This window comes from Ctenocephalides felis, unplaced genomic scaffold (assembly GCF_003426905.1).
Source record: "Ctenocephalides felis isolate EL2017-DRISC unplaced genomic scaffold, ASM342690v1 CF-g0.4_SCAFFOLD_01492, whole genome shotgun sequence".
Lineage (NCBI taxonomy): Eukaryota > Metazoa > Arthropoda > Insecta > Siphonaptera > Pulicidae > Ctenocephalides > Ctenocephalides felis.
This window is the reverse complement of record NW_020537646.1, coordinates 61,459,193-61,477,872: the sequence shown is the minus strand read 5'-3', so window position 1 is coordinate 61,477,872 and position 18,680 is coordinate 61,459,193. Positions and strand designations below refer to the sequence as shown.

Genomic DNA, 18,680 nt, shown 5'->3' with positions numbered 1-18,680 from the left:
GATTCATACCCAGCGCTTTAAAACTTAGTTTATTATGTCTGATGACGATAAAAATGGTTGCGAGTGATTGTTAAGTATAAAATACGTGAAATGTTTGAATGCAATGGGTTCACTTGCAGAGTACCGGATCGATACTCGGCGCTTCCAAATCTTACTATTTTGTCTTGGTAACGATAAATATTGTTGATAGTGGTTGTTGAAAATAAAAACAAACATACGTGGGCGGCGTCGTAGCTCAAGCGGTAGAGCGCTCGCTTAGCATGTGAGAGGTACCGGGATCGATAACCCGCGCTTCCAAATCTTACTATTTTATGTCTTGGTGACGATAAAAATTGTTGTGAGAGATTGTTGAGTATAAAGCACGTGAAACCTTGATTGCTTAGCATGTGAGAGATACCAGGATCGATACGCGGTGCTTCAAAATCTAACTTTCTTACATCGTGGTGACGAAAAATTGTTGTGAGTGGTTGTTGAAAATAAAACACGTAAAACGTTTGAATAAAATGTAGTCACTTGACGGAGGCGTAGATCAAGTGGTGGAGCGCTCTCTAGCACGTAAGAGTTACTGGTATCGATACCCGACGCTTTCAAATCTTACTTTGTTATGTCTTGATGATGATAAAATTGTTGTGAGTGATTTTTAAGTATAAAATACGTGAAATTTCTGAATGAAATGGCTTCACTTGCAGGGGTACTGGTGCCGATACGATAAAAAATTTGAGAGGTTGTTGAGAATAAAAACACGTGAAACGTTTTGAATAAAATGGCGTTATTTGCCGGAGACGTAGCTCAAGTGGTAGAGCGCTCGTTTAGCGTGTGGGAGGTACCGTGATACATAATTGGCGCTTGCAAAACTAAGTTCCAAATCTTACTATTTTGTCTTGGTAACAAGAAAAATTGTTGAGAGTGGTTGTTGAAAATAAAACAATAACATACGTTGGGGGCGTAGCGCAAGTGGTAGAGCGCTCGCTTAGCATGTGGGAGGTACCGGGATCGATACCCGACGCTTTCAAATCTTACTTTGTTTGTCTTGATTATGATAAAAATTGTTGTGAGTGATTTTAAGTATGAAATACGTGAAATTTCTGAATGAAATGGCTTCAATTGCAGGGTACCGGTGCCGATACGATAAAAATTGTGAGTGGTTGTTGAGAATAAAACACGTGAAACCTTTGAATAAAATGGCGTTATTTGCCGGGGACGTAGCTCAAGTGTTAGAGCGCTGTTTAGCCTGTTGTAGGTACCGTGACTCATAACCGGAGCTTTCAAAACTTAGTTTAATATGTCTTGATGACGATAAAAATTGTTGCAAGTGATTGTTAAGTAAAAATACGTGAAATTTTTGAATGCAATGGGATCACTTGCAGAGTACCGGGGGTCGATACTCGGCGCTTCCAAAACTTACTATTTTGTTGATAACGAAAACATTGTTCATATTTCATATCTTAGTAACGATAAAAAAGTTGTGTGGTTGTTGAGAATGAAACACGTGAGACCTTTGAATAAAATGGTGTCGCTTGACAAGGGCATAGTTCAAGTGAGTGTAGAGTGCTCGCTTAGCAAGTGAGAGGTACCGGGATTCATTTCCAGCGCTTTAAAAACTAAGTTTATTATGTCTTGATGACGATAAAAATGGTTGCGAGTGATTGTTAAGTATAAAATACGTGAAAGTTTTGAATGCAATGGTTCACTTGCAGTGTTGATACCCGGCGCTTCCAGATTGTACTATTTCATATCTTGATAACCATAAAAAAGTTGTGTGGTTGTTTAGAATAAAACACGTGAGACCTTTGAATAAAATGGTGTCGCTTGACGAGGGCATAGCTCAAGTGGTGTAGAGTGCTTGCTTAGCATGTGAGAGGTACCGGGATTCATACCCAGCGCTTTAAAATCTTAGTTTATTATGTCTTGATGACGATAAAATGGTTACGAGTGATTGTTAGTATAAAATACGTGAAATGTTTGAATGCAATGGGTTCACTTGCAGAGTACCGGGATCGATACTCGGGCGCTTCCAAATCTTACTATTTTGTCTTGGTAACGATAAATATTGTTGAGAGTGGTTGTTGAAAATAAAACAATAACATACGTGGGCGCGTAGCTCAAGTGGTAGAGCGCTCGCTCAGCATGTGAGAGGTACCGAGATCGATACCCGGCGCTTCCAAATCTTAGAATTTCATGTCTAGGTGACGATAGAAATGGTGGTGAAGATGTTGAGATATAAAACACGTGAAACCTTTAAACGAAATTGCGCTATTTGCTGGGGACGTAGATCAAGTGGTAGAGCGCTCGCTTAGCGTGTGGGAGGTACCGGGATAGATACCCGGCGCTTGTGTGGTTGTTGAGAATAAAACACGTGAAACTTTGAATAAAATGGTGGTCGCATGACGAGGGCATAGCTCAAGTGGTAGAGTGATCGCCTAGCATGTGAGAGGTACCGGGATTCATACCCAGCGCTTTAAAAACTTAGTTTATTATGTCTTGATGACGATAAAAATGGTTGCGAGTGATTGTTAAGTATAAAATACGTGAAATGTTTGAATGCAATGGGTTCATGCAGAGTACCGGGATCGATACTCGGCGCTTCCAAATCTTACTATTTGTCTTGGTAACGATAAAATATGTTGATAGTGGTTGTTGAAAATAAAACAATAACATACGTTGGGGGCGTAGCTCAAGCGGTAGAGCGCTCGCTTAGCATGTGAGAGGTACCGGGATCGATAACCGGCGCTTCCAAATCTTACTATTTTATGTCTTGGTGACGATAAAAATTGTTGTGAGAGATTGTTGAGTATAAAGCACGTGAAACTTGATTGCTTAGCATGTGAGAGATACCAGGATCGATACGCGGTGCTTCCAAATCTAACTTTCTTACATCGTGGTGACGATAAAAATGTTGTGAGTGGTGTTGTTGAAAATAAAACACGTAAAACGTTTGAATAAAAATATAGTCACTTGACGGAGGCGTAGATCAAGTGGTGGAGCGCTCTCTTAGCACGTAATAGTTACTGGTATCGATACCGACGCTTTCAAATCATACTTTGTTATGTCTTGATGATGATAAAAATTGTTGTGAGTGATTTAAGTATAAAATACGTGAAATTTCTGAATGAAATGGCTTCACTTGCAGTAGGTACTGCCGATACGATAAAAATTTTTGAGAGGTTGTTGAGAATAAAACACGTGAAACGTTTGAATAAAATGGCGTTATTTGCCGGAGACGTAGCTCAAGTGGTAGAGCGGCGTTTAGCGTGTGTGGGAGGTACCGTGATACATAATTGGCGCTTTCAAAACTAAGTTTATTATGTCTGATGACGAAAAAAATTGTTGCAAGTGATTATTAAGTATGAAATACGTGGAATTTTTGAATGCAATGGATTCACTTGCAGAGTACCGCGGTCGATACTCGGCGCTTCCAAATCTTACTATTTTGTCTTGGTAACAAGAAAAATTGTTGAGAGTGGTTGTTGAAAATAAAACAATAACATACGTTGGGGGCGTAGCGCAAGTGGTAGAGCGCTCGCTTAGCATGTGGGAGGTACCAGGATCGATACCCGGCGCTTCCAAATCTTAGAATTTTATGTCTAGGTGACGATAAAAATTGTTGTGAATGATTGTTGAGTATAAAACACGTGAAACCTTTAAATGAAATGAAATGAAATGAAAATGCGTTATTTGCGGGGAACGTAGATCAAGTGGTAGAGCGCTCGCTTAGCGTGTGGGAGGTACCGGGATAGATACCCGGCGCTTGTGTGGTTGTTGAGAATAAAACACGTGAAACCTTTAAATAAGATATAGTCACTTGCCGGAGGCGTAGTTCAAGTGGTAGAGCGCTCGCTTAGCATGTGAGAGTTACTGGTATCGATACCCGACGCTTTCAAATCTTACTTTGTTATGTCTTGATGATGATAAAAATTGTTGTGAGTGATTTTTATGTATAAAATACGTGAAATTTCTGAATGAAATGGCTTCAATTGCAGGGAACCGGTGCCGATACGATAAAAATTGTTGAGTGGTTGTTGAGAATAAAACACGTGAAACCTTTGAATAAAATGGCGTTATTTGCCGGGGACGTAGCTCAAGTGGTAGAGCGCTCGTTTAGCCTGTTGTAGGTACCGTGACTCACAACCGGAGCTTTCAAAACTTAGTTTAATGTCTTGATGACGGTAAAAATTGTTGCAAGTGATTGTTAAGTATAAAATACGTGAAATTTTTGAATGCAATGGGATCACTTGCAGAGTACCGGGGTCGATACTCGGCGCTTCCAAATCTTACTATTTTGTCTTGATAACGAAGACATTGTTGAGAGTAGTTGTTGAAAATAAAAAAATTAAACGCCGGGTCGGTACCCGGCGCTTCCAGATTGTACTATTTCATATCTTAGTAACGATAAAAAAAGTTGTGTGGTTGTTGAGAATAAAACACGTGAGACCTTTGAATAAAATGATATCGCTTGACGAGGGCATAGCTCAAGTGGTAGAGTAGCATGTGAGAGGTACCGGGATTCATACCCAGCGCTTTAAAAACTTAGTTTATTATGTCTTGATGACGATAAAAATGGTTGCAAGTGATTGTTAAGTATAAAATACGTGAAATATTTGAATGCAATGGTTTCACTTGCAGAGTACCGGGATCGATACTCGGCGCTTCCAAATCTTACTATTTTGTCTTGGTAACGATAAATATTGTTGAGAGTGGTTGTTGAAAATAAAACAATGACATACGTTAGGGGCGTAGCTCAAGTGGTAGAGCGCTACGCTTAGCATGTGAGATGTACCGGGATCGATACCCGGCGCTTCCAAATCTTAAAATTTCATGTCTAGGTGACGATAAAAATTGTTGTGAATGATTGTTGAGTATAAAACACGTGAAACCTTTAAACGAAGTTGCGTTATTTGCCGGGGACGTAGATCAAGTGGTAGAGCGCTCGCTTAGCGTGTGGGAGGTACCGGGATAGATACCCGGCGCTTGTGTGGTTGTTGAGAATAAAACACGTAAAACCTTTGAATACAATGGTGTCGCATGACGGGGGCGTAGCTCAAGTGGTAGAGCGCTCGCTTAGCATGTGAGAGGTACCGGGATCGATACCCGGCGCTTCCAAATCTTAGTATTTTTTGTCTTGGTGACGATAGAAATTGTTGTGAGAGATTGTTGAGTATAAAGCACGTGAAACCTTGATTGCTTAGCATGTGAGAGATACCAGGATCGATACGCGGTGCTTCCAAATCTAACTTTCTTACATCGTGGTGACGATAAAAAATGTTGTGAGTGGTTGTTGAGAATAAAACACGTAAAACCTTTGAATAAAATGTAGTCACTTGACGGAAGCGTAGATCAAGTGGTAGAGCGCTCGCTTAGCGTGTGGGAGGTACCGTGGTTGTTGAGAATAAAACACGTGAAACCTTTGAATAAAATGGTGTCGCTTTAAGGAGGCGTAGCTCAAGTGGTAGAGCGCTCGCTTGGCAGGTGAGAGGTACCGGGATCGATACCCGGCGCTTCCAAATCTTACTATTTTATGCCTTGGTGACGATAAAAATAGTTGTGAGAGATTGTTGAGTATGAAGCACGTGAAACCTTGATTGCCTTGAGTATGAAGAACCGGGATCAAAACCCGGCGCTTCCAAATCTTAGAATTTTATGTCTAGGTGACGATAAAAATGATTGTGAATGATTGTTGAGTATAAAACACGTGAAACCTTTAAATGAAAATGCGTTATTTGCCGGGGACGTAGATCAAGTGGTAGAGCGCTCGTTTAACCTATTGTAGGTACCGTGATTCATAACCGGAGCTTTCAAACCTTAGTTTAATATGTCTTGATGACGATAAAAATTGTTGCAAGTGATTGTTAAGTATGAAATACGTGAAATTTTTGAATGCAATGGATTCACTTGCAGAGTACCGCGGTCGATACTCGGCGCTTCCAAATCTTACTATTTTGTCTTGGTAACAAGAAAAATTGTTGAGAGTGGTTGCTGAAAATAAAACAGTAACATACGTTGGGGGCGTAGCTCAAGTGGTAGAGCGCTCGCGTAGCATGTGAGAGGTACCGGGATCGATACCCGGCGCTTCCAAATCTTAGAATTTTATGTCTAGGTGACGATAAAAATTGTTGTGATTGATTGTTGAGTATAAAACACGTGGTGAAACTTTTAAATGAAATTGCGTTATTTGCCGGGGACGTAGATCAAGTGGTAGAGCGCTCGCTTAGCGTGTGGGAGGTTCCGGGATAGATACCCGGCGCTTGTGTGGTTGTTGAGAATAAAACACGTGAAACCTTTGAATAAAATGGCGTTATTTGCCGGGGACGTAGCTCAAGTGGTAGAGCGCTCGTTTAGCCTGTTGTAGGTACCGTGACTCATAACCGGAGCTTTCAAAACTTAGTTTAATATGTCTTGATGACGATAAAAATTGTTGCAAGTGATTGTTAAGTATAAAAGACGTGAAATTTTTGAATGCAATGGGATCACTTGCAGAGTACCGGGGTCGATACTCGGCGCTTCCAAATCTTACTATTTTGTCTTGATAACGAAAACATTGTTGAGAGTAGTTGTTGAAAATAAAAAAAATTAAACGCCGGGTTGATACCCGGCGCTTCCAGATTGTACTATTTCATATCTTGATAACCATAAAAAAGTTGTGTGGTTGTTTAGAATAAAACACGTGAGACCTTTGAATAAAATGGTGTCGCTTGACGAGGGCATAGCTCAAGTGGTAGAGTGCTCGCTTAGCATGTGAGAGGTACCGGGATTCATACCCAGCGCTTTAAAATCTTAGTTTATTATGTCTTGATGACGATAAAATGGTTACGAGTGACTGTTAAGTATAAAATACGTGAAATGTTTGAATGCAATGGGTTCACTTGCAGAGTACCGGGATCGATACTCGGCGCTTCCAAATCTTACTATTTTGTCTTGGTAACGATAAATATTGTTGAGAGTGGTTGTTGAAAATAAAACAATAACATACGTTGGGGGCGTAGCTCAAGTGGTAGAGCGCTCGCTCAGCATGTGAGAGGTACCGAGATCGATACCCGGCGCTTCCAAATCTTAGAATTTCATGTCTAGGTGACGATAAAAATGGTTGTGAATGATTGTTGAGTATAAAACACGTGAAACCTTTAAACGAAATTGCGTTATTTGCTGGGGACGTAGATCAAGTGGTAGAGCGCTCGCTTAGCGTGTGGGAGGTACCGGGATAGATACCCGGCGCTTGTGTGGTTGTTGAGAATAAAACACGTGAAACCTTTGAATAAAATGGTGTCGCATGACGAGGGCATAGCTCAAGTGGTAGAGTGATCGCCTAGCATGTGAGAGGTACCGGGATTCATACCCAGCGCTTTAAAAACTTAGTTTATTATGTCTTGATGACGATAAAAATGGTTGCGAGTGATTGTTAAGTATAAAATACGTGAAATGTTTGAATGCAATGGGTTCACTTGCAGAGTACCGGGATCGATACTCGGCGCTTCCAAATCTTACTATTTTGTCTTGGTAACGATAAATATTGTTGATAGTGGTTGTTGAAAATAAAACAATAACATACGTTGGCGGCGTAGCTCAAGCGGTAGAGCGCTCGCTTAGCATGTGAGAGGTACCGGGATCGATAACCCGCGCTTCCAAATCTTACTATTTTATGTCTTGGTGACGATAAAAATTGTTGTGAGAGATTGTTGAGTATAAAGCACGTGAAACCTTGATTGCTTAGCATGTGAGAGATACCAGGATCGATACGCGGTGCTTCAAAATCTAACTTTCTTACATCGTGGTGACGATAAAAATTGTTGTGAGTGGTTGTTGAAAATAAAACACGTAAAACGTTTGAATAAAATGTAGTCACTTGACGGAGGCGTAGATCAAGTGGTGGAGCGCTCTCTTAGCACGTAAGAGTTACTGGTATCGATACCCGACGCTTTCAAATCTTACTTTGTTATGTCTTGATGATGATAAAAATTGTTGTGAGTGATTTTTAAGTATAAAATACGTGAAATTTCTGAATGAAATGGCTTCACTTGCAGGGTACTGGTGCCGATACGATAAAAAATTTTGAGAGGTTGTTGAGAATAAAACACGTGAAACGTTTGAATAAAATGGCGTTATTTGCCGGAGACGTAGCTCAAGTGGTAGAGCGCTCGTTTAGCGTGTGGGAGGTACCGTGATACATAATTGGCGCTTGCAAAACTAAGTTCCAAATCTTACTATTTTGTCTTGGTAACAAGAAAAATTGTTGAGAGTGGTTGTTGAAAATAAAACAATAACATACGTTGGGGGCGTAGCGCAAGTGGTAGAGCGCTCGCTTAGCATGTGGGAGGTACCGGGATCGATACCCGACGCTTTCAAATCTTACTTTGTTATGTCTTGATTATGATAAAAATTGTTGTGAGTGATTTTTAAGTATGAAATACGTGAAATTTCTGAATGAAATGGCTTCAATTGCAGGGTACCGGTGCCGATACGATAAAAATTGTTGAGTGGTTGTTGAGAATAAAACACGTGAAACCTTTGAATAAAATGGCGTTATTTGCCGGGGACGTAGCTCAAGTGGTAGAGCGCTTGTTTAGCCTGTTGTAGGTACCGTGACTCATAACCGGAGCTTTCAAAACTTAGTTTAATATGTCTTGATGACGATAAAAATTGTTGCAAGTGATTGTTAAGTATAAAATACGTGAAATTTTTGAATGCAATGGGATCACTTGCAGAGTACCGGGGTCGATACTCGGCGCTTCCAAAACTTACTATTTTGTCTTGATAACGAAAACATTGTTCATATTTCATATCTTAGTAACGATAAAAAAGTTGTGTGGTTGTTGAGAATGAAACACGTGAGACCTTTGAATAAAATGGTGTCGCTTGACAAGGGCATAGTTCAAGTGGTAGAGTGCTCGCTTAGCAAGTGAGAGGTACCGGGATTCATTTCCAGCGCTTTAAAAACTAAGTTTATTATGTCTTGATGACGATAAAAATGGTTGCGAGTGATTGTTAAGTATAAAATACGTGAAATGTTTGAATGCAATGGGTTCACTTGCAGTGTTGATACCCGGCGCTTCCAGATTGTACTATTTCATATCTTGATAACCATAAAAAAGTTGTGTGGTTGTTTAGAATAAAACACGTGAGACCTTTGAATAAAATGGTGTCGCTTGACGAGGGCATAGCTCAAGTGGTAGAGTGCTTGCTTAGCATGTGAGAGGTACCGGGATTCATACCCAGCGCTTTAAAATCTTAGTTTATTATGTCTTGATGACGATAAAATGGTTACGAGTGATTGTTAAGTATAAAATACGTGAAATGTTTGAATGCAATGGGTTCACTTGCAGAGTACCGGGATCGATACTCGGCGCTTCCAAATCTTACTATTTTGTCTTGGTAACGATAAATATTGTTGAGAGTGGTTGTTGAAAATAAAACAATAACATACGTTGGGCGCGTAGCTCAAGTGGTAGAGCGCTCGCTCAGCATGTGAGAGGTACCGAGATCGATACCCGGCGCTTCCAAATCTTAGAATTTCATGTCTAGGTGACGATAGAAATGGTTGTGAATGATTGTTGAGTATAAAACACGTGAAACCTTTAAACGAAATTGCGCTATTTGCTGGGGACGTAGATCAAGTGGTAGAGCGCTCGCTTAGCGTGTGGGAGGTACCGGGATAGATACCCGGCGCTTGTGTGGTTGTTGAGAATAAAACACGTGAAACCTTTGAATAAAATGGTGTCGCATGACGAGGGCATAGCTCAAGTGGTAGAGTGATCGCCTAGCATGTGAGAGGTACCGGGATTCATACCCAGCGCTTTAAAAACTTAGTTTATTATGTCTTGATGACGATAAAAATGGTTGCGAGTGATTGTTAAGTATAAAATACGTGAAATGTTTGAATGCAATGGGTTCACTTGCAGAGTACCGGGATCGATACTCGGCGCTTCCAAATCTTACTATTTTGTCTTGGTAACGATAAATATTGTTGATAGTGGTTGTTGAAAATAAAACAATAACATACGTTGGGGGCGTAGCTCAAGCGGTAGAGCGCTCGCTTAGCATGTGAGAGGTACCGGGATCGATAACCGGCGCTTCCAAATCTTACTATTTTATGTCTTGGTGACGATAAAAATTGTTGTGAGAGATTGTTGAGTATAAAGCACGTGAAACCTTGATTGCTTAGCATGTGAGAGATACCAGGATCGATACGCGGTGCTTCCAAATCTAACTTTCTTACATCGTGGTGACGATAAAAATTGTTGTGAGTGGTTGTTGAAAATAAAACACGTAAAACGTTTGAATAAAATATAGTCACTTGACGGAGGCGTAGATCAAGTGGTGGAGCGCTCTCTTAGCACGTAATAGTTACTGGTATCGATACCCGACGCTTTCAAATCATACTTTGTTATGTCTTGATGATGATAAAAATTGTTGTGAGTGATTTTTAAGTATAAAATACGTGAAATTTCTGAATGAAATGGCTTCACTTGCAGGGTACTGGTGCCGATACGATAAAAATTTTTGAGAGGTTGTTGAGAATAAAACACGTGAAACGTTTGAATAAAATGGCGTTATTTGCCGGAGACGTAGCTCAAGTGGTAGAGCGCTCGTTTAGCGTGTGGGAGGTACCGTGATACATAATTGGCGCTTTCAAAACTAAGTTTATTATGTCTTGATGACGAAAAAAATTGTTGCAAGTGATTATTAAGTATGAAATACGTGGAATTTTTGAATGCAATGGATTCACTTGCAGAGTACCGCGGTCGATACTCGGCGCTTCCAAATCTTACTATTTTGTCTTGGTAACAAGAAAAATTGTTGAGAGTGGTTGTTGAAAATAAAACAATAACATACGTTGGGGGCGTAGCGCAAGTGGTAGAGCGCTCGCTTAGCATGTGGGAGGTACCAGGATCGATACCCGGCGCTTCCAAATCTTAGAATTTTATGTCTAGGTGACGATAAAAATTGTTGTGAATGATTGTTGAGTATAAAACACGTGAAACCTTTAAATGAAATGAAATGAAATGAAAATGCGTTATTTGCGGGGAACGTAGATCAAGTGGTAGAGCGCTCGCTTAGCGTGTGGGAGGTACCGGGATAGATACCCGGCGCTTGTGTGGTTGTTGAGAATAAAACACGTGAAACCTTTGAATAAAATGGTGTCGCATGACGAGGGCATAGCTCAAGTGGTAGAGTGATCGCCTAGCATGTGAGAGGTACCGGGATTCATACCCAGCGCTTTAAAAACTTAGTTTATTATGTCTTGATGACGATAAAAATGGTTGCGAGTGATTGTTAAGTATAAAATACGTGAAATGTTTGAATGCAATGGGTTCACTTGCAGAGTACCGGGATCGATACTCGGCGCTTCCAAATCTTACTATTTTGTCTTGGTAACGATAAATATTGTTGATAGTGGTTGTTGAAAATAAACAATAACATACGTTGGCGGCGTAGCTCAAGCGGTAGAGCGCTCGCTTAGCATGTGAGAGGTACCGGGATCGATAACCCGCGCTTCCAAATCTTACTATTTTATGTCTTGGTGACGATAAAAATTGTTGTGAGAGATTGTTGAGTATAAAGCACGTGAAACCTTGATTGCTTAGCATGTGAGAGATACCAGGATCGATACGCGGTGCTTCAAAATCTAACTTTCTTACATCGTGGTGACGATAAAAATTGTTGTGAGTGGTTGTTGAAAATAAAACACGTAAAACGTTTGAATAAAATGTAGTCACTTGACGGAGGCGTAGATCAAGTGGTGGAGCGCTCTCTTAGCACGTAAGAGTTACTGGTATCGATACCCGACGCTTTCAAATCTTACTTTGTTATGTCTTGATGATGATAAAAATTGTTGTGAGTGATTTTTAAGTATAAAATACGTGAAATTTCTGAATGAAATGGCTTCACTTGCAGGGTACTGGTGCCGATACGATAAAAAATTTTGAGAGGTTGTTGAGAATAAAACACGTGAAACGTTTGAATAAAATGGCGTTATTTGCCGGAGACGTAGCTCAAGTGGTAGAGCGCTCGTTTAGCGTGTGGGAGGTACCGTGATACATAATTGGCGCTTGCAAAACTAAGTTCCAAATCTTACTATTTTGTCTTGGTAACAAGAAAAATTGTTGAGAGTGGTTGTTGAAAATAAAACAATAACATACGTTGGGGGCGTAGCGCAAGTGGTAGAGCGCTCGCTTAGCATGTGGGAGGTACCGGGATCGATACCCGACGCTTTCAAATCTTACTTTGTTATGTCTTGATTATGATAAAAATTGTTGTGAGTGATTTTTAAGTATGAAATACGTGAAATTTCTGAATGAAATGGCTTCAATTGCAGGGTACCGGTGCCGATACGATAAAAATTGTTGAGTGGTTGTTGAGAATAAAACACGTGAAACCTTTGAATAAAATGGCGTTATTTGCCGGGGACGTAGCTCAAGTGGTAGAGCGCTTGTTTAGCCTGTTGTAGGTACCGTGACTCATAACCGGAGCTTTCAAAACTTAGTTTAATATGTCTTGATGACGATAAAAATTGTTGCAAGTGATTGTTAAGTATAAAATAAGTGAAATTTTTGAATGCAATGGGATCACTTGCAGAGTACCGGGGTCGATACTCGGCGCTTCCAAAACTTACTATTTTGTCTTGATAACGAAAACATTGTTCATATTTCATATCTTAGTAACGATAAAAAAGTTGTGTGGTTGTTGAGAATGAAACACGTGAGACCTTTGAATAAAATGGTGTCGCTTGACAAGGGCATAGTTCAAGTGGTAGAGTGCTCGCTTAGCAAGTGAGAGGTACCGGGATTCATTTCCAGCGCTTTAAAAACTAAGTTTATTATGTCTTGATGACGATAAAAATGGTTGCGAGTGATTGTTAAGTATAAAATACGTGAAATGTTTGAATGCAATGGGTTCACTTGCAGTGTTGATACCCGGCGCTTCCAGATTGTACTATTTCATATCTTGATAACCATAAAAAAGTTGTGTGGTTGTTTAGAATAAAACACGTGAGACCTTTGAATAAAATGGTGTCGCTTGACGAGGGCATAGCTCAAGTGGTAGAGTGCTTGCTTAGCATGTGAGAGGTACCGGGATTCATACCCAGCGCTTTAAAATCTTAGTTTATTATGTCTTGATGACGATAAAATGGTTACGAGTGATTGTTAAGTATAAAATACGTGAAATGTTTGAATGCAATGGGTTCACTTGCAGAGTACCGGGATCGATACTCGGCGCTTCCAAATCTTACTATTTTGTCTTGGTAACGATAAATATTGTTGAGAGTGGTTGTTGAAAATAAAACAATAACATACGTTGGGCGCGTAGCTCAAGTGGTAGAGCGCTCGCTCAGCATGTGAGAGGTACCGAGATCGATACCCGGCGCTTCCAAATCTTAGAATTTCATGTCTAGGTGACGATGAAATGGTTGTGAATGATTGTTGAGTATAAAACACGTGAAACCTTTAAACGAAATTGCGCTATTTGCTGGGGACGTAGATCAAGTGGTAGAGCGCTCGCTTAGCGTGTGGGAGGTACCGGGATAGATACCCGGCGCTTGTGTGGTTGTTGAGAATAAAACACGTGAAACCTTTGAATAAAATGATGTCGCATGACGAGGGCATAGCTCAAGTGGTAGAGTGATCGCCTAGCATGTGAGAGGTACCGGGATTCATACCCAGCGCTTTAAAAACTTAGTTTATTATGTCTTGATGACGATAAAAATGGTTGCGAGTGATTGTTAAGTATAAAATACGTGAAATGTTTGAATGCAATGGGTTCACTTGCAGAGTACCGGGATCGATACTCGGCGCTTCCAAATCTTACTATTTTGTCTTGGTAACGATAAATATTGTTGATAGTGGTTGTTGAAAATAAAACAATAACATACGTTGGGGGCGTAGCTCAAGCGGTAGAGCGCTCGCTTAGCATGTGAGAGGTACCGGGATCGATAACCGGCGCTTCCAAATCTTACTATTTTATGTCTTGGTGACGATAAAAATTGTTGTGAGAGATTGTTGAGTATAAAGCACGTGAACCTTGATTGCTTAGCATGTGAGAGATACCAGGATCGATACGCGGTGCTTCCAAATCTAACTTTCTTACATCGTGGTGACGATAAAAATTGTTGTGAGTGGTTGTTGAAAATAAAACACGTAAAACGTTTGAATAAAATATAGTCACTTGACGGAGGCGTAGATCAAGTGGTGGAGCGCTCTCTTAGCACGTAATAGTTACTGGTATCGATACCCGACGCTTTCAAATCATACTTTGTTATGTCTTGATGATGATAAAAATTGTTGTGAGTGATTTTTAAGTATAAAGTACGTGAAATTTCTGAATGAAATGGCTTCACTTGCAGGGTACTGGTGCCGATACGATAAAAATTTTTGAGAGGTTGTTGAGAATAAAACACGTGAAACGTTTGAATAAAATGGCGTTATTTGCCGGAGACGTAGCTCAAGTGGTAGAGCGCTCGTTTAGCGTGTGGGAGGTACCGTGATACATAATTGGCGCTTTCAAAACTAAGTTTATTATGTCTTGATCACGAAAAAAATTGTTGCAAGTGATTATTAAGTATGAAATACGTGGAATTTTTGAATGCAATGGATTCACTTGCAGAGTACCGCGGTCGATACTCGGCGCTTCCAAATCTTACTATTTTGTCTTGGTAACAAGAAAAATTGTTGAGAGTGGTTGTTGAAAATAAAACAATAACATACGTTGGGGGCGTAGCGCAAGTGGTAGAGCGCTCGCTTAGCATGTGGGAGGTACCAGGATCGATACCCGGCGCTTCCAAATCTTAGAATTTTATGTCTAGGTGACGATAAAAATTGTTGTGAATGATTGTTGAGTATAAAACACGTGAAACCTTTAAATGAAATGAAATGAAATGAAAATGCGTTATTTGCGGGGAACGTAGATCAAGTGGTAAGCGCTCGCTTAGCGTGTGGGAGGTACCGGGATAGATATCCGGCGCTTGTGGGGTTGTTGAGAATAAAACACGTGAAACCTTTAAATAAGATATAGTCACTTGCCGGGGCGTAGTTCAAGTGGTAGAGCGCTCGCTTAGCATGTGAGAGTTACTGGATCGATACCCGACGCTTTCAAATCTTACTTTGTTATGTCTTGATGATGATAAAAATTGTTGTGAGTGATTTTTATGTATAAAATACGTGAAATTTCTGAATGAAATGCTTCCAATTGCAGAGGAACCGGTGCCGATACGATAAAAATTGTTGAGTGGGTTGTTGAGAATAAAACACGTGAACTTTGAATAAATGGCGTTATTTCCGGGGGGACGTAGCTTCAAGTGGTAGAGCGCTCGTTTAGCGTTGTAGGTACCGGACTCACAACCGGAGCTTTCAAACTTAGTTTAATGTCTTGATGACGGTAAAAATTGTTGCAGTGATTGTTAAGTAATAATACGTGAAATTTTTGATGCAATGGGATCACTTGCAGAGTACCGGGGTCGATACTCGGCGCTTCCAAATCTTACTTTTTGTCTTGATAACGAAGACATTGTTGAGAGAGTTGTTGAAAATAAAAAAATTAACGCCGGGTCGGTACCCGGCGCTTCCAGATGTACTATTTCATATCTTAGTAACGTTAAAAAAGTTGTGTGGTTGTTGAGAATAAAACACGTGAGACCTTTGAATAAAATGATATCGCTTGACGAGGCATAGCTCAAGTGGTAGAGTAGCATGTGAGAGGTACCGGGATTCATACCCGCGCTTTAAAACTTTAGTTTATTATGTCTTGATGACGATAAAAATGGTTGCAAGTGATTGTTAGTATAAAATACGTGAAATATTTGAATGCAATGGTTTCACTTGCAGAGTACCGGGATCGATACTCGGCCTTCCAAATCTTACTATTTTGTCTTGGTAACGATAAATATGTTGAGAGTGGTTGTTGAAAATAAAACAATGACATACGTTAGGGCGTAGCTCAAGTGGTAGAGCGCTACGCTTAGCATGTGAGATGTACCGGGATCGATACCCGGCGCTTCCAAATCTTAAAATTTCATGTCTAGGTGACGATAAAAATTGTTGTGAATGATTGTTGAGTATAAAACACGTGAAACCTTTAACGAAGTTGCGTTATTTGCCGGGGACGTAGATCAAGTGGTATAGCGCTCGCTTAGCGTGTGGGAGGTTACCGGGATAGATACCCGGCGCTTGTGTGGTTGTTGAGAATAAAACACGTAAAACCTTTGAATACAATGGTGTCGCATGACGGGTGCGTAGCTCAAGTGGTAGAGCGCTCGCTTAGCATGTGAGAGGTACCGGGATCGATACCCGGCGCTTCCAAATCTTAGTATTTTTTGTCTTGGTGACGATAGAAATTGTTGTGAGAGATTGTTGAGTATAAAGCACGTGAAACCTTGATTGCTTAGCATGTGAGAGATACCAGGATCGATACCGGTGCTTCCAAATCTAACTTTCTTACCATCGTGGTGACGATAAAAATGTTGTGAGTGGTTGTTGAGAATAAAACACGTAAAACCTTTGAATAAATGTAGTCACTTGACGGAAGCGTAGATCAAGTGGTAGAGCGCTCGCTTAGCGTGTGGGAGGTACCGTGGTTTGTTGAGAATAAAACACGTGAAACCTTTGAAAAAAATGGTGTCGCTTTAAGGAGGCGTAGCTCAAGTGGTAGAGCGCTCGCTTTGGCAGGTGAGAGGTACCGGGATCGATACCCGGCGCTTCCAAATCTTACTATTTATGCCTTGGTGCCGATAAAAATATTGTGAGAGATTGTTGAGAATGAAGCACGTGAAACCTTGATTGCCTTGAGTATGAAGAACGGGATCAAAACCCGGCGCTTCCAAATCTTAGAATTTTTATGTCTAGGTGACGATAAAAATTGATTGTGAATGATTGTTGAGTATAAACACGTGAAACCTTTAAATGAAAATGCGTTATTTGCCGGGGACGTAGATCAAGTGGTAGAGCGCTCGTTTAACCTATTGTAGGTACCGTGATTCATAACCGGAGCTTTCAAACCTTAGTTTAATATGTCTTGATGACGATAAAATTGTTGCAAGTGATTGTTAAGTATGAAATACGTGAAATTTTTGAATGCAATGGATTCACTTGCAGAGTACCGCGGTCGATACTCGGCGCTTCCAAATCTTACTATTTTGTCTTGGTAACAAGAAAATTGTTGAGAGTGTTTGCTGAAAAAAAAACAGTAACATACGTTGGGGGGTAGCTCAAGTGGTAGAGCGCTCGCGTAGCATGTGAGAGGTACCGGGATCGATACCCGGCGCTTCCAAATCTTAGAATTTTATGTCTAGGTGACGATAAAAATTGTTGTGTGATGATTGTTGAGTATAAAACACGGGTGAAACTTTTAAATGAAATGACGTTATTTGCCGGGGACGTAGATCAAGTGGTAGAGCGCTCGCTTAGCGTGTGGGAGGTTCAGGGATAGATACCCGGCGCTTGTGTGGTTGTTGAAATAAAACACGTGAAACCTTTGAATAAAATGGCGTTATTTGCCGGGGACGTAGCTCAAGTGGTAGAGCGCTCGTTTAGCCTGTTGTAGGTACCGTGACTCATAACCGGAGCTTTCAAAACTTAGTTTAATATGTCTTGATGACGATAAAATTGTTGCAAGTGATTGTTAAGTATAAAAGACGTGAAATTTTTGAATGCAATGGGATCACTTGCAGAGTACCGGGGTCGATACTCGGCGCTTCCAAATCTTACTATTTTGTCTTGATAACGAAAAATTTTGAGAGTAGTTGTTGAAATAAAAAAAAAAATTAAACGCCGGTTGATACCCGGCGCTTCCAGATTGTACTATTTCATATCTTGATAACCATAAAAAAGTTGTGTGGTTGTTTAGAATAAAACACGTGAGACCTTTGAATAAAATGGTGTCGCTTGACGAGGGCATAGCTCAAGTGGTAGAGTGCTCGCTTAGCATGTGAGAGGTACCGGGATTCATACCCAGCGCTTTAAAATCTTAGTTTTTATGTCTTGATGACGATAAAATGGTTACGAGTGACTGTTAAGTATAAAATACGTGAAATGTTTGAATGCAATGGGTTCACTTGCAGAGTACCGGGATCGATACTCGGCGCTTCCAAATCTTACTATTTTGTCTGGTAACGATAAATATTGTTGAGAGTGGTTGTTGAAAATAAAACAATAACATACGTTGGGGGCGTAGCTCAAGTGGTAGAGCGCTCGCTCAGCATGTGAGAGGTACCGAGATCGATACCCGGCGCTTCCAAATCTTAGAATTTCATGTCTAGGTGACGATAAAAATGGTTGTGAATGATTGTTGAGTATAAAACACACGTGAAACCTTTAAACGAATTGCGTTATTTGCTGGGGACGTAGATCAAGTGGTAGAGCGCTCGCTTAGCGTGTGGGAGGTACCGGGATAGATACCCGGCGCTTGTGTGGTTGTTGAGAATAAAACACGTGAACTTTGAATAAAATGGTGTCGCATGACGAGGGCATAGCTCAAGTGGTAGAGTGATCGCCTAGCATGTGAGAGGTACCGGGATTCATACCCAGCGCTTTAAAAACTTAGTTTATTATGTCTGATGACGATAAAAATGTTCGAGTGATTGTTAAGTATAAAATACGTGAAAATGTTTGAATGCAATGGGTTTCACTTGCAGAGTACCGGGATCGATACTCGGCGCTTCCAAATCTTACTATTTTGTCTTGGTAACGATAAATATTGTT

The 18,680-nt window shown here is 40.5% G+C and overlaps 7 non-coding genes across 7 annotated transcripts; all 7 read left to right on the top strand.

Annotated features, from left to right (window-relative positions):
• Nucleotides 1–2,663: 2,663 nt before the first annotated feature.
• Trnaa-agc lies at nt 2,664–2,736 on the top strand. The gene has a single exon. It is a non-coding gene; the product is annotated as a tRNA-Ala (tRNA).
• Nucleotides 2,737–5,027: 2,291 nt separating this feature from the next.
• Trnaa-agc lies at nt 5,028–5,100 on the top strand. Its single transcript has one exon. It is a non-coding gene; the product is annotated as a tRNA-Ala (tRNA).
• A 328-nt stretch (nt 5,101–5,428) lies between these two features.
• Trnaa-ggc lies at nt 5,429–5,501 on the top strand. Its single transcript has one exon. It is a non-coding gene; the product is annotated as a tRNA-Ala (tRNA).
• A 498-nt stretch (nt 5,502–5,999) lies between these two features.
• On the top strand, nt 6,000–6,072 carry Trnaa-agc. The gene has a single exon. It is a non-coding gene; the product is annotated as a tRNA-Ala (tRNA).
• Nucleotides 6,073–9,994: 3,922 nt separating this feature from the next.
• On the top strand, nt 9,995–10,067 carry Trnaa-agc. Its single transcript has one exon. It is a non-coding gene; the product is annotated as a tRNA-Ala (tRNA).
• A 3,797-nt stretch (nt 10,068–13,864) lies between these two features.
• On the top strand, nt 13,865–13,937 carry Trnaa-agc. The gene has a single exon. It is a non-coding gene; the product is annotated as a tRNA-Ala (tRNA).
• Nucleotides 13,938–16,210: 2,273 nt separating this feature from the next.
• On the top strand, nt 16,211–16,283 carry Trnaa-agc. The gene has a single exon. It is a non-coding gene; the product is annotated as a tRNA-Ala (tRNA).
• The last annotated feature ends 2,397 nt before the right edge of the window (nt 16,284–18,680 follow it).